Consider the following 10,267-nt stretch of genomic DNA (forward strand, 5'->3'; position numbering starts at 1 on the left):
AAAAGTGAGAAGAATGAGATTTGTTGGCGAAAGTCTTTTAAGATATCGTCAATCTAATGTGATGTATGAGTCCAATGGATTTGAAGAAGCGGTTCAGCAAAAAAAGGTACGAACTCAACAACAAATGGGGAGTTTGGATAGGAAGATCAGGCAGCTCAATCCAAAATGCATGTCATACTCATTGGAGTTGGTTATCTTATTCAGACAAATTTTCTTTTTGAATATGGGACATTGCCCTTTTCTTTCATTTACATATTCATGCTTTTTGTCTTTTATGTCATTTATCAAAATAAAAGCCACCATCATTTCTTTACATTTTAAGTCAAGTCTGTGTCAAAACAAGCGAGAAAGGATTTCAAAATTTACTACCAGTCTTTCCAATTATATGAGAAAAAGCCAAGGAACAGCACAGGAAGAAATATGATCGTAATTCAACACGAAGCAAAGGAAGTCTATCAACCGACAGGCTATTGGATTCGTAGAAATATTAAGATTTGGAAAAAGTGCACCTCAGGGGTATGGTAAAATGGAAACCCATTTTTTGAGTCAGAACTCATTTCCCTCAATTTGGATCTAGGTCAATGATGCGGCAAGACACGACAAGTGTTAGAGATTTGGAAGAAAGATGAAAGGAGCGAGTGCTGTGGCAGATACCTGAGAAGCCAAAAGTTGCAAGCCACCATTAAGTCTTTAATTGACAAATTTTCTTTGTTGAAACAGGGGCAAATTCATTTCACTTGATTCAGCTACCATTGGAAATGCACATCTGTGGGATTTTAGTTTATGTTCAGGACCCTCCTGAAAAATGGGATTTTACTTTCTGTTCAGGACCCTCCTAAAAAATGGGATTTTACTTTCTGTTCAGGACCCTCCTAAAAAATGGAATTTTACTTTCTGTTCATGACCCTCCTGAAAAATGAGATTTTATTTTCTGTTCAGGACCCTCCTGAAAAATGGGATTTTACTTTCTGTTCAGGACCCCCCTTAAAAATGGGATTTTTACTTTTTGTTCAAGGATTTTACTTTATGTTCAGGACCCTCCTGAAAAATGAGATTTTACTTTCTGCTTAGGACCCTCCTGAAAAATGAGATTTTACTTTCTATTCAAGACCCTCCTGAAAAATGGAATTTTACTTTATGTTCAGGACCCTCCTAGAAAATAGGATTTTACTTTCTGTTCAGGACCCTCCTGAAAAATGAGATTTTACTTTCTGCTCAGGACCCTCCTGAAAAACGGGATGTTACTTTATGTTCAGGACCTTCCTGAAAAATGGGATGTTACTTTATGTTCAGGACCCTCCTGAAAAATGAAATTTTACTTTCTGTTTAGGACCCTCCTGAAAAATGGGATTTTACTTTCTGTTCAGGACCCTCCTGAAAAATGGGATTTTACTTTCTGTTCAGGACCCTCCTGGAAAATGGGACAACACTTTCAAAAATGAAATACTACTTTACTATAATGTTTTGTTTGGGATAATTTCATTCTAGTTTTAATTTTGGGTTTCAGGAGCCCGCCTGAAGAACAGGGTGATGAAATAGCAAGTCAGGAGCCCGCCTGAAGAACAGGGTGATGAAATAGCAAGTCAGGAGCCCGCTTGAAGAACAGGATGATGAAATAACAAGTCAGGAGCTCGCCTGGGGAATAAGGTGAAGAAACGAAAAGTCAAGCAACAAAGCGAAGTAATTGAAAGCCAAGCAACAAGTTGAAAGAAATGGCAAATCAGGAGCCCACCTGAAGAATAAGAGCCGCGGACCGGAACCTCACTCGACTCTCCAACTCGGTATAGTCCATTTCTCTTCCAATCCTTTGAAATGCCCGTGACTTGATTCTTTCATAACTTGGGTAGGAAGGATGTTTTAAGTCAAGACCCCCTTGTCCTTCTTCTTTCTGTTTCTTTCTTTGAATAATGGTCGGGTCAAAATTTGGTCTCGCTGTTTACTTCTTTGCCTGAAAACACTTCGTGTTTACATCCAAAGGTGGCATGATGTAGACACCTAATTTCGTCCCTCCCCGATGTCGTTTTTACCCATTCTTATTTTATTCTACCGTGTACCCTCACCCATGTTATTATACCCTCACAAAATACAAAAAATAAATAAATAATAAAATAACAAATCCTATCCTAACTAACTCTATCTTATCCTAACAACCTACCTAATCAAAATAAACCACACCACCTCATACCCTACCCCACCTACCCTACCCCAGTACCCACCTCACAATATATACACACATACTCTCACGTAAAAGGAGGAGAAGGAACCCAAAAAAGAAACAGGGCAGATCTTAAAAATTTTTTTTTTCTTCCATTTCCATCATCATCACCGATTTCACGCCACCTCTCCGTCCGACCAACTACGGCGGCAATAACGCCGTCACCACCATCTTCCTCCCCTTGAAACCATCAACAAAGCAGCAACTCATCGCCGTCGCCGCCGAGCTTCTGCCGACCCAACTTCCGCTGTCGAGCTTCCACTTTCTGCCACCTATATTCTATCGATATTACTCCGCCGATCTTTTGTTGAGCTTACGCCGCCGATATTTGTCGATCTTCCACCGTCGATATTCTGTTGAGCTTTCTCTGCCGAGCTTCCGCCGCCAATCTTCTGTTGAGCTTCCGCCGCTCTTTCTTCTTGCGGTGCTAAAGCAGCAACTCTTCCATAACTTGCATCGTTTGTCAGTCCATTTTGCTTGAAAGCAGATTGAACGGGGGCATCTTCAAGCTGGTTTTGGATAGTAGAGCATAGTTATTATATACAGAAAGAGGACACTTTTGAAGAATCAACTTCCAATTGTCATCATTCTTTCCTGTTTTATCTAAAAACAAGTACTCCAGATCGTCCAGAACCCGAATTCAAAAAAAGGATTGCTTTGTTATTTTTCAGCGACCGCTTGTCGAAAGGTTCTTTGTCGCTATTCCGTTTGAATTTGCATCTCGTTTTGGCCTGTTGGGTATTCTTCGTGGGTTTTCGTACTGGTTTTTGGAAGCTTGGTTATAGTTTTGATTTTGGGGTTTCGGATGGAATTTCGAAGGGTACCGGGTTGGAGTTGGATCATAATCTAAATTTTGGTTTATCGAGGTTCTTGAAGCGGCTCTTTTCTCTCTTATTAAAATCAATCAAAAGCTCTTGAGGTCCATCTTTTTACCCCCGTACTTTCTTCTTTATTTTATTTTTGTTGAAATCGCTATGATTATGTGTTAGGTGATTGTAATTGTCTGATATTGTTATTGTTATGATCACGTGTTTGGCGATGTGACTCCGGTGGTATTGATGAAAGAAGTTGATTAGTTTTAATGGTGCGATTGGTTGAAATAGATTTGAGGACGGGAATCAAAATTTGATAAAAGTGAATATTATGATATTTTTGATACATTGTTGATGTTGAATGTGATATGTCGTCGAGCGGGTAGGCAAACAGTAAGCTCGGGTAGGCAAGTTTAGGATCGGTGTAGTGTTGGAATGATTAGAATATTTGTTGAATGTCTTGTTTATCGTATTTGGAAAGTGTATTTATTTAACCGGGGAATGCCCCGAGGTAATTTGTATTTACATACCGGGGAATGCCCCGAAGAATTTTGTACGCTAAGGATGTTCGTGATCAAGGCCCGAGGCATTGGGTAAAGCATGGTTTAGGACTAGTGTAGGTTATTTCAGTATTTTTTTTATTTTTTATTTTTATGTCGGGTTGTAATAATTGGACTGGACTTTACATTTTTGTTTTGTTTTTGTTTTTGTTTTGATTATTTTGCGTGCTTTTTTGTGTGGTTTATGCATTTGTAACGTCAATTTAGCAGATATGCTCTGCCAAGCGACCGTGGTTGAACCACGGGATCGAGGGGTGCCTAACACCTTCCCCTTGGTCAACAGAATTCCTTAGTCGGAATCTCTGTTCGCGAACTAGTTTAAGAGTCAAATGGTTTCAAAAAGGATTTTCCAAAGGTGACTTGGCACACCGGATTATGCCAAGTGGCGACTCTGAATAAATAATCCTTTTCCGAAACAAATTTTCATATCCTGTCACTTAAATAATAAAACCCTTTCGGACTTAAGATATACATTTTTGGAGTACGTAAAAAAGGGATGTGACAGTCACTAAGTCACCTCCCAAGTTACCAAGTTTAACAAAATTCAAAATGAAAAATTCACATTTCAAGTACCTACACTTAATCACTTTGAAGTCACTAAGTCACATCCCAAGTTACCAAACTAAACTACATTCAAAATGAAAAATTCACATTTTCAAGTCATTAAGTCACCTCCTAAGTTACCAAATTAAACTGCATTCAATACAAAATTTACATTTCAAGTACCTACACTTAATCACTTTCAAGTCACTAAGTCACCTCCCAAGTTACCAAGCTTAACAAAATTCAAATGAAAAATTCACATTTCAAGTACCTACACTTAATCACTTTCAAGTCACCAGGTCACCTCCCAGGTTACCAAACTAAACTACATTCAAAATGAAAAATTCACATTTTCAACATTTTCAAGTCATTAAGTCACCTCCCAAGTTACCAAACTAAACTACATTCAATATAAAAATTCACATTTCAAGTACCTACACTTAATTACTTTCAAGTCACTTAGTCAACTCCCAATTTACCAAGCTTAAAAAAATTCAAAATGAAAAATTCACATTTCAAGTACCTACACTTAATCACTTTCAAGTCACTAAGTCACCTCTCAAGTTATCAAACTAAACTACATTCAGAATGAAAAATTCACATTTTTAAGTCAATAAGTTATAGGGCTGCATATCAGTTGGTTCGGTTTTAAAAATTATTGATTTTACTTATTCATTATCGGTTTTATGTATACTAAACCGTTACAGAACCGTTAAGATATCGGTTAATCGATTATCGATTTATTGGTTTTTAATTGTTATCAGTTCGGTTATCGGGTTAACCGTTAACATTGAACATATATAATTTAAAGTCCAAAGCTAGTAAACTACTGCGGACTGCCAGGCTACTTCTTAGTGTGTCACAATAATTTTCAGTCACTTCCTACTGCTTAGTACTTATTGCTTTTTCTATGCACCAAGCCACAAATAGAATACAAAACAATCAAACTAAAGTCACAATAGCTTAACTCAACTAAACTGCAATAAATAATTTCACAATAAAATAGTTGTTTATTCACAACAAACTCGACACAAAGAGTACATGGCTCAACAACAAAGAGCAATTTCACAACAGGGAGTACAAGCTCGAGACAAAACATTACTTATGCATCTGTAAAGTCAAAAAACAAAACTTTGCAAGAACAACCAAATCAATCCTTTAACTGAACTGTAATTTCACAATAAAAATAGCCGAATCAACTAGTAATGTAAGCAAATAACACCTGAATTCCTTCAAAATTAATATCCATTTATTAAAATCAGCTATTCCAGTTACATGGATGATAAGATCGAAGGACAATAGGACATGCAAATGAGATGGTCCTTAGCATAATACATCAAAGATTGGACAAAAATTTAAAGATGAAGAAGAAGACTTCTAAGAATGAGATAGAGAAAAAGGCAAAATTCTTACCTGTTGAGAGCAAAAGCAAAAATCGTCTTTGGTCTCTTGAGTTTTCAGCAAAAAGTTGAGCGCAAAAATTGAGCAAAGATTATGAATACTGAGAGAGAGATAGGCACTAAGACTGAGTGAGGCAGACGTGAAAATTGAAAGATTGAAACCCTAAGTCTCTATTCTCTAACCCTAAGTCATACGAACGATTTTGGGCATTTGGGATTGGGAATGGGTCGTTTTCCCTTTTAAGAGTTTTGGGCTAGTGGGACGGGTAATGAGTATTCAGTATTGGACTATTGGGAATTATAATTGGGGCTGAGACCAATGTGTAATGTGTATTATTTATCGGGTTATCAGGTGGCCTGATAAAAAATTAGGGAAGCTGCCGTCGCCGAGGTTTCGAGGTTTGCCGAGCTGCCGAATGCTGCCAATCGGGTCGCGATTTAGGTCGGGTGTGTGTTGCTGTGTAAGTTGGTGGGGGTGAGGGTAGGGTAATTAGACAGGAAAAGGGTTATTTTGATGGGTTGGGTCGGGTTAGATTAAATATTTATCATTCCAAAATTATTGACAAAATAAAATATAAGTGTTCGATTTATTTTTAAAAAAGTTTCTATCGAAAATCGATCACTTGTGGTCAATTTTTATTAATAACGTACTATATACATCATATACACAATTTTATTACCCCATAATAATATACAAAGGGAAAAGGGCAATTATGATTGGGTTGGGTCGGGTCATTAACGGGTATTACAAAAATAATCAGTTGATTTATTTTTTTAAAAAATTATCATTCAAAAAATGAACACTTGTTGTCGATTTTTATAAAAAAATTAAAATTTTAATAAATTGTATAATATTTATAACAACATCTAAATAATTTAATGTAATGCATATATATATAAATCAGATAATTAGTTATTTTATCATCACATTAACACGAGTAGTATATTTCCTCAATCGTATAATAATATCAGTGAATTTTGCAAATTACGATAAATTTTTGGTTAATTAGATTTTAAATATGATATTATATATATATATATATATATATATATATATATATATATATATATATACGTCGTAATACAGCGTGTTAATCAAATAAATTGTCGATTAATTGTCTTACGTTATTACAACTTCAACAATATACGCGTGTCTATATTGACACAATTAGTATATCTATTTCATCAATAGTATGATATCAATGTATTATTCAAAATATTTTGATATATAGATTCAGTTATCTAGCTTTCGAGTACTGCATACGTCACTACACGAGATATACGTATATATACATATATTCAATTGGCTATCATCTTTCAAATACATACTATATACATCACATATATGATTTTACCATCCCATAATAATATACAACGTATTTCACATATACTCAGATGAATTATCGGTTAGTTTATCTTGTGTCATTAATATACCTTCACTACATAATATGTATATATGCTATATATATATATACCTATACATACACACACTATCGACTATATCAAGTTCTAAATACGTACTATATACATCACATACATACACTAGTATATTATTCAATAATATATTGTGACGTATTTCATATACATACTTTGATGAGTTATCGATTAATTTGATTAACTTACATTAATATAACCTCAATGTACAGTATATTATTACTTTCATCGCTTCAAATTAAGGTCATCAATATATTTGGATAGATTATACTAGGTTTTACTACATCGTTCATCGATCGATTACTACATTATATATATATATATATATATATACATATCAACTCTTGAATACGTACTATATACATCACATCCACAAGTATATTACCTCATAATAGAGCACATTCATTATATTATGATGAATTATCGGTTATATATGTACATTACATTATTATAACTGTAATAGTAGCATAATATCATTACCTTAACTGTATGATATAGACATATTTATTATACAAAGATTATGTTTAACGTCATTTAACGTATATACAAAGGAAAATATTTATTGTATATATTGAAGCATAAGTAAAAGATAAAGATTATGATTAACGTAATTTATTTATTATATTTGATATATTTCTTAGTATAATTTTTTTACAAAATCTAAGTTTGATTGATTTTTATTATTATTTTATTGGTTATCGACTACGTGTGATCAGTGTAATTTCAAAAAATTATATATTTAATTTTACGTATATATATTTTTTAATAAAAATCGACCACAAGTGATCTCTTTTTTAAAATATTTTATTTTTCAATACAAAAGCAACCATAAGTGGTCGGTATCGGTATCCTAAATAATTTTGTTTTTTATTTTTTTAATACCAAACTCGATCACTTGTGGTCACTTTTATAAAATATTTTAAAATTAATTTTGAAAATAAAACCGACAACAAGTGGTCGCGTTTTAAAAATAGTTTTTTATTATACTTTTTTAAAAAAAGCGACCACAAGTGGCCGTTTTCCTAAATATTTTTTTTTTTAAATTCCAAAACCGACCACTTATGGTCTCTTTTATAAAATATTTTAAATTTAATTTTAAAAATAAAACCGACCATAAGTGGTTGCTTTTTAAAAATACTTTTTAATTATATTTTTCAAATAAAATCAACCACTTATGGTCGGTTTTCTAAATAATTTTCTTTTTTATTTTTTTATTCTAAAACTGACCACTTGTGGTCGCTTTTATAAAATATTTTATATTTAATTTGAAAATAAAATTGACCACAAGTGTACGCTTTTTATAAATACTTTTAAATTATATTTTTTGAAATAAAACCGACCACAAATGGTGGGTTTTCTAAATAATTTTATTTTTTATTTTTTTATTCCAAAATCGACCACTTGTGGTCGCTTTTATAAAATATTTTAAATTTAATTTTAAAAATAAAACCGACCACATGTGGCGCTTTTTAAAAATAGTTAATTATTATATTTTTAAAATTAAATCGAACACAAGTGGTCGATTTTTTAAAATTATTTTTGATGCAATTTTTAAAAATCTAAAAGCGATCACTTGTGGTCGTTTTTTTTTTAAAAAACAATAATTAATATAAAAATTATTTAAATAATTATTTTGGAATTTTAAAATATAAAAGCGACCACATTGAATTTGTTTTATATTTTTTTTAAAATAAAAAACCGACCACATGTGGTCGGTTTTTTGTGTCCACAGCTGTGGTCGATTTTTTGGTCAGAAAAACTATTTTTTTTAGTAGTGAATGCCGGAAGAATGTGATACTAAATGGAATGCTACTTATACTTATTTAAAAACTTATCTTGCTTGTAAAGTTCCTATTACAATGACTTTTAATTAATATTCTGGTTCTTTTCCTGAGTGTATGCTACATGATTCTGATTGGGCTGCAATTGATGATCTTGTTAAGTTTTTGAAAAAAAATTATATAGCTATGGTTGAATTTTTATGCTTATTATCCTACTGTTTGCAATATTTTAGCTTATTTAACCGATATTTTTTGTTTGCTTAAAGAATATAAGAATAAAGAACGTTACAAAGAATCTGTTAGTGCTATAAATTTTAAAAATATTTTTATCCGCTTCCTCCAATTTACTTGGTTAGTGCTATACTAAATCCATGTATGAAATATAATACTATGTGCGACTTTAGTTCTATTATTTATACTTCCTTAGAGATAGAGCATGAAGAAAAACCAGATTTGTTTACGGTTATGAGTGAAGCGAACATTTACATAAAAGCATTATATAGCCATTATGCCAATTTACTTGATGTAGCTGTACCGACAAATATCAGTCCAACTATAATTTCCGAGGAGCCATCATCTTCTAAAAGGCCAACACATAGTGGTTTTCCTGATTACTTTTATGATTTAAATGTTTGGGACAGGGTTGAGACTTCAATATACATAACAACTTCTTAGAAGAGATTAAGTATTATCTCCGACGCCGATAGAGGATCGTAGAGAAAGGATCAAAACCTTGGATTGGTGGAAGAATAATGAAAGACAATATCTTGTACTTTCAAGATTAGCTAGAGATATATTGAATGTTCCAATGTCAACCGTTGCAATAGAGAACACTTTTAGTCAGGGACAACAACAACTTGGAGACAACCGATACTCATTGGGAAGCAATGTGATGAATGTTCTAGTTTGTCTTAGAGATTGGATTAGAGCGGAACATAGAAATCAAGGAATGGAAGTGGAGCCGAAAGACGAACAGAATCTTGAAGAAATTCTGACTTCAAGGGAGAACTCAGCACAATCAAGTCCAATGCATAGTTTTGTCCCCATTGATTTTGACTATCCTATGATAGTTCCCGTTAATATTAACATGTAAGAGTTGCAAAAAAATGATGCAAAATTTGTAGATTTTTCATTCATGTAAATTATAAGTTTTGGATATTTTGCAATCAATAAAATACAACATTCATTCACTCCTTATTTTGTAATTTTTTTATTTAAATTGAATTTCTAGTTTGAATTAAATACTTTTAATATATTATATCAAACTTTACACTAAGTAATAAACATAACAAACATATATACACGTATATTCTACATATACACACAAGTGGTATTTAAAGTTTTATATATATATATATATATATATATAAATATATATATATGTTGTATGTATATTGTTTCAAGTGTTATTTTAAGTAGATATATTCTACATAAATGCCTATATATTTTCTATAAACTAAAATAGTATATATTTAATGTGTATAAGTTTCTAAAGTAGTATAATATGTAATGTATATATGTT

This window comes from Capsicum annuum, chromosome 7 (assembly GCF_002878395.1).
Source record: "Capsicum annuum cultivar UCD-10X-F1 chromosome 7, UCD10Xv1.1, whole genome shotgun sequence".
NCBI lineage: Eukaryota > Viridiplantae > Streptophyta > Magnoliopsida > Solanales > Solanaceae > Capsicum > Capsicum annuum.